This window comes from Lithobates pipiens, unplaced genomic scaffold (genome assembly GCF_037356315.1).
Source record: "Lithobates pipiens isolate NorthernLeopardFrog02 unplaced genomic scaffold, aLitPip1_a1.2 Scaffold_28, whole genome shotgun sequence".
In the NCBI taxonomy this organism is placed as follows: domain Eukaryota; kingdom Metazoa; phylum Chordata; class Amphibia; order Anura; family Ranidae; genus Lithobates; species Lithobates pipiens.
This window is the reverse complement of record NW_027507789.1, coordinates 166,775,258-166,780,257: the sequence shown is the minus strand read 5'-3', so window position 1 is coordinate 166,780,257 and position 5,000 is coordinate 166,775,258. Positions and strand designations below refer to the sequence as shown.

Sequence of the window (5,000 nt, the reverse complement as noted above, 5' to 3'; positions counted from 1 at the left end):
ATCAACCTGTGAGCGTCGTCGGTCTCACCGAACCCCAAGCATCACAGGTCAGGATGGCCGAGCGGTCTAAGGCGCTGCGTTCAGGTCGCAGTCTCCCCTGGAGGCGTGGGTTCGAATCCCACTTCTGACAGCTTTTAAGCTTTTCTTTGCATGCATTCACATTCTCTAGCTCCACTACCGCTCAACGTCTAGGACAAAAAATAACTTGTCTTGGAACCAAGCATAAAGGGCTCCATAGCTCAGGGGTTAGAGCACTGGTCTTGTAAAACAGGGGTCGTGAGTTCAAATCTCGCTGGGGCCTACCTGCAAGCCTTGGTGACTGTATCTCACATAGCAGCGTAATAAGACTTTTTCCCCAAGGGCACGTTAGGGTGGAAATGTTTGAAGGCCTCTAGATAATGAAATCAAAACGTTAGGATGACTTGACTTTCCGGAGTTCTTGAATTAGACAATATCTACTAGAAACACCCACTTTCTAATTCTGCATCCAAGGAAAAGTGCACTCGAAGCAAACGGCCATCTCTTGTTGACAGCAAAACGCTTGCTTTCTGCGTGTCTTTCTATTAAATCACTACTTTGCACTTTTAACATCCGGCTTTGTTGTTTCCATCCAACGCTTTGGAAATAATGAGGGTAGCAATGAATGGTGACAAGGGTAAAGCTGCTTCTATCGCAATTTCTCCATCAAGTAACCTTCAGCGGATTTATTTTACGGGCACATTAGATCAACCTGTGAGCGTCGTCGGTCTCACCGAACCCCAAGCATCACAGGTCAGGATGGCCGAGCGGTCTAAGGCGCTGCGTTCAGGTCGCAGTCTCCCCTGGAGGCGTGGGTTCGAATCCCACTTCTGACAGCTTTTAAGCTTTTCTTTGCATGCATTCACATTCTCTAGCTCCACTACCGCTCAACGTCTAGGACAAAAAATAACTTGTCTTGGAACCAAGCATAAAGGGCTCCATAGCTCAGGGGTTAGAGCACTGGTCTTGTAAACCAGGGGTCGCGAGTTCAAATCTCGCTGGGGCCTACCTGCAAGGCTTGGTGACTGTATCTCACATAGCAGCGTAATAAAAAATTTTCCCCAAGGGTACGTTAGGGTGGAAATGTTTGAAGGCCTCTAGATAATGAAATCAAAACGTTAGGATGACTTGACTTTCTGGAGTTCTTGAATTAGACAATATCTACTAGAAACACCCACTTTCTAATTCTGCATCCAAGGAAAAGTGCACTCGAAGCAAACGGCCATCTCTTGTTGACAGCAAAACGCTTGCTTTCTGCGTGTCTTTTTATTAAATCACTACTTTGCACTTTTAACATCCGGCTTTGTTGTTTCCTTCCAACGCTTTGGAAATAATGAGGGTAGCAATGAATGGTGACAAGGGTAAAGCTGCTTCTATCGCAATTTCTCCATCAAGTAACCTTCAGCGGATTTATTTTACGGGCACATTAGATCAACCTGTGAGCGTCGTCGGTATCGCAATTTCTCCATCAAGTAACCTTCAGCGGATTTATTTTACGGGCACATTAGATCAACCTGTGAGCGTCGTCGGTCTCACTGAACCCCAAGCATCACAGGTCAGGATGGCCGAGCGGTCTAAGGCGCTGCGTTCAGGTCGCAGTCTCCCCTGGAGGCGTGGGTTCGAATCCCACTTCTGACAGCTTTTAAGCTTTTCTTTGCATGCATTCACATTCTCTAGCTCCACTACCGCTCAACGTCTAGGACAAAAAATAACTTGTCTTGGAACCAAGCATAAAGGGCTCCATAGCTCAGGGGTTAGAGCACTGGTCTTGTAAACCAGGGGTCGCGAGTTCAAATCTCGCTGGGGCCTACCTGCAAGGCTTGGTGACTGTATCTCACATAGCAGCGTAATAAGAATTTTTCCCCAAGGGCACGTTAGGGTGGAAATGTTTGAAGGCCTCTAGATAATGAAATCAAAACGTTAGGATGACTTGACTTTCCGGAGTTCTTGAATTAGACAATATCTACTAGAAACACCCACTTTCTAATTCTGCATCCAAGGAAAAGTGCACTCGAAGCAAACGGCCATCTCTTGTTGACAGCAAAACGCTTGCTTTCTGCGTGTCTTTCTATTAAATCACTACTTTGCACTTTTAACATCCGGCTTTGTTGTTTCCTTCCAACGCTTTGGAAATAATGAGGGTAGCAATGAATGGTGACAAGGGTAAAGCTGCTTCTATCGCAATTTCTCCATCAAGTAACCTTCAGCGGATTTATTTTACGGGCACATTAGATCAACCTGTGAGCGTCGTCGGTCTCACCGAACCCCAAGCATCACAGGTCAGGATGGCCGAGCGGTCTAAGGCGCTGCGTTCAGGTCGCAGTCTCCCCTGGAGGCGTGGGTTCGAATCCCACTTCTGACAGCTTTTAAGCTTTTCTTTGCATGCATTCACATTCTCTAGCTCCACTACCGCTCAACGTCTAGGACAAAAAATAACTTGTCTTGGAACCAAGCATAAAGGGCTCCATAGCTCAGGGGTTAGAGCACTGGTCTTGTAAACCAGGGGTCGCGAGTTCAAATCTCGCTGGGGCCTACCTGCAAGCCTTGGTGACTGTATCTCACATAGCAGCGTAATAAGACTTTTTCCCCAAGGGCACGTTAGGGTGGAAATGTTTGAAGGCCTCTAGATAATGAAATCAAAACGTTAGGATGACTTGACTTTCTGGAGTTCTTGAATTAGACAATATCTACTAGAAACACCCACTTTCTAATTCTGCATCCAAGGAAAAGTGCACTCGAAGCAAACGGCCATCTCTTGTTGACAGCAAAACGCTTGCTTTCTGCGTGTCTTTTTATTAAATCACTACTTTGCACTTTTAACATCCGGCTTTGTTGTTTCCTTCCAACGCTTTGGAAATAATGAGGGTAGCAATGAATGGTGACAAGGGTAAAGCTGCTTCTATCGCAATTTCTCCATCAAGTAACCTTCAGCGGATTTATTTTACGGGCACATTAGATCAACCTGTGAGCGTCGTCGGTCTCACCGAACCCCAAGCATCACAGGTCAGGAATCTGGCCGAGCGGTCTAAGGCGCTGCGTTCAGGTCGCAGTCTCCCCTGGAGGCGTGGGTTCGAATCCCACTTCTGACAGCTTTTAAGCTTTTCTTTGCATGCATTCACATTCTCTAGCTCCACTACCGCTCAACGTCTAGGACAAAAAATAACTTGTCTTGGAACCAAGCATAAAGGGCTCCATAGCTCAGGGGTTAGAGCACTGGTCTTGTAAACCAGGGGTCGCGAGTTCAAATCTCGCTGGGGCCTACCTGCAAGGCTTGGTGACTGTATCTCACATAGCAGCGTAATAAGAATTTTTCCCCAAGGGCACGTTAGGGTGGAAATGTTTGAAGGCCTCTAGATAATGAAATCAAAACGTTAGGATGACTTGACTTTCCGGAGTTCTTGAATTAGACAATATCTACTAGAAACACCCACTTTCTAATTCTGCATCCAAGGAAAAGTGCACTCGAAGCAAACGGCCATCTCTTGTTGACAGCAAAACGCTTGCTTTCTGCGTGTCTTTCTATTAAATCACTACTTTGCACTTTTAACATCCGGCTTTGTTGTTTCCATCCAACGCTTTGGAAATAATGAGGGTAGCAATGAATGGTGACAAGGGTAAAGCTGCTTCTATCGCAATTTCTCCATCAAGTAACCTTCAGCGGATTTATTTTACGGGCACATTAGATCAACCTGTGAGCGTCGTCGGTCTCACCGAACCCCAAGCATCACAGGTCAGGATGGCCGAGCGGTCTAAGGCGCTGCGTTCAGGTCGCAGTCTCCCCTGGAGGCGTGGGTTCGAATCCCACTTCTGACAGCTTTTAAGCTTTTCTTTGCATGCATTCACATTCTCTAGCTCCACTACCGCTCAACGTCTAGGACAAAAAATAACTTGTCTTGGAACCAAGCATAAAGGGCTCCATAGCTCAGGGGTTAGAGCACTGGTCTTGTAAACCAGGGGTCGCGAGTTCAAATCTCGCTGGGGCCTACCTGCAAGGCTTGGTGACTGTATCTCACATAGCAGCGTAATAAAAATTTTTCCCCAAGGGCACGTTAGGGTGGAAATGTTTGAAGGCCTCTAGATAATGAAATCAAAACGTTAGGATGACTTGACTTTCTGGAGTTCTTGAATTAGACAATATCTACTAGAAACACCCACTTTCTAATTCTGCATCCAAGGAAAAGTGCACTCGAAGCAAACGGCCATCTCTTGTTGACAGCAAAACGCTTGCTTTCTGCGTGTCTTTCTATTAAATCACTACTTTGCACTTTTAACATCCGGCTTTGTTGTTTCCATCCAACGCTTTGGAAATAATGAGGGTAGCAATGAATGGTGACAAGGGTAAAGCTGCTTCTATCGCAATTTCTCCATCAAGTAACCTTCAGCGGATTTATTTTACGGGCACATTAGATCAACCTGTGAGCGTCGTCGGTCTCACCGAACCCCAAGCATCACAGGTCAGGATGGCCGAGCGGTCTAAGGCGCTGCGTTCAGGTCGCAGTCTCCCCTGGAGGCGTGGGTTCGAATCCCACTTCTGACAGCTTTTAAGCTTTTCTTTGCATGCATTCACATTCTCTAGCTCCACTACCGCTCAACGTCTAGGACAAAAAATAACTTGTCTTGGAACCAAGCATAAAGGGCTCCATAGCTCAGGGGTTAGAGCACTGGTCTTGTAAACCAGGGGTTGCGAGTTCAAACCTAGCTGGGGCCTACCTGCAAGGCTTGGTGACTGTATCTCACATAGCAGCGTAATAAGAATTTTTCCCCAAGGGCACGTTAGGGTGGAAATGTTTGAAGGCCTCTAGATAATGAAATCAAAACGTTAGGATGACTTGACTTTCCGGAGTTCTTGAATTAGACAATATCTACTAGAAACACCCACTTTCTAATTCTGCATCCAAGGAAAAGTGCACTCGAAGCAAACGGCCATCTCTTGTTGACAGCAAAACGCTTGCTTTCTGCGTGTCTTTCTATTAAATCACTAC

The 5,000-nt window shown here is 46.2% G+C and overlaps 11 non-coding genes across 11 annotated transcripts; all 11 read left to right on the top strand.

Moving 5' to 3' along the window:
* The first annotated feature begins 47 nt into the window (after positions 1-47).
* Positions 48-130, top strand: TRNAL-CAG (transfer RNA leucine (anticodon CAG)). Its single transcript has one exon. It is a non-coding gene; the product is annotated as a tRNA-Leu (tRNA).
* Positions 131-771: 641 nt separating this feature from the next.
* On the top strand, positions 772-854 carry TRNAL-CAG (transfer RNA leucine (anticodon CAG)). Its single transcript has one exon. It is a non-coding gene; the product is annotated as a tRNA-Leu (tRNA).
* Positions 855-952: 98 nt separating this feature from the next.
* Positions 953-1,025, top strand: TRNAT-UGU (transfer RNA threonine (anticodon UGU)). The gene has a single exon. It is a non-coding gene; the product is annotated as a tRNA-Thr (tRNA).
* A 548-nt stretch (positions 1,026-1,573) lies between these two features.
* TRNAL-CAG (transfer RNA leucine (anticodon CAG)) lies at positions 1,574-1,656 on the top strand. Its single transcript has one exon. It is a non-coding gene; the product is annotated as a tRNA-Leu (tRNA).
* A 98-nt stretch (positions 1,657-1,754) lies between these two features.
* Positions 1,755-1,827, top strand: TRNAT-UGU (transfer RNA threonine (anticodon UGU)). The gene has a single exon. It is a non-coding gene; the product is annotated as a tRNA-Thr (tRNA).
* Positions 1,828-2,297: 470 nt separating this feature from the next.
* On the top strand, positions 2,298-2,380 carry TRNAL-CAG (transfer RNA leucine (anticodon CAG)). The gene has a single exon. It is a non-coding gene; the product is annotated as a tRNA-Leu (tRNA).
* Positions 2,381-2,478: 98 nt separating this feature from the next.
* Positions 2,479-2,551, top strand: TRNAT-UGU (transfer RNA threonine (anticodon UGU)). The gene has a single exon. It is a non-coding gene; the product is annotated as a tRNA-Thr (tRNA).
* A 654-nt stretch (positions 2,552-3,205) lies between these two features.
* Positions 3,206-3,278, top strand: TRNAT-UGU (transfer RNA threonine (anticodon UGU)). Its single transcript has one exon. It is a non-coding gene; the product is annotated as a tRNA-Thr (tRNA).
* Positions 3,279-3,748: 470 nt separating this feature from the next.
* Positions 3,749-3,831, top strand: TRNAL-CAG (transfer RNA leucine (anticodon CAG)). The gene has a single exon. It is a non-coding gene; the product is annotated as a tRNA-Leu (tRNA).
* A 98-nt stretch (positions 3,832-3,929) lies between these two features.
* Positions 3,930-4,002, top strand: TRNAT-UGU (transfer RNA threonine (anticodon UGU)). Its single transcript has one exon. It is a non-coding gene; the product is annotated as a tRNA-Thr (tRNA).
* Positions 4,003-4,472: 470 nt separating this feature from the next.
* TRNAL-CAG (transfer RNA leucine (anticodon CAG)) lies at positions 4,473-4,555 on the top strand. Its single transcript has one exon. It is a non-coding gene; the product is annotated as a tRNA-Leu (tRNA).
* The last annotated feature ends 445 nt before the right edge of the window (positions 4,556-5,000 follow it).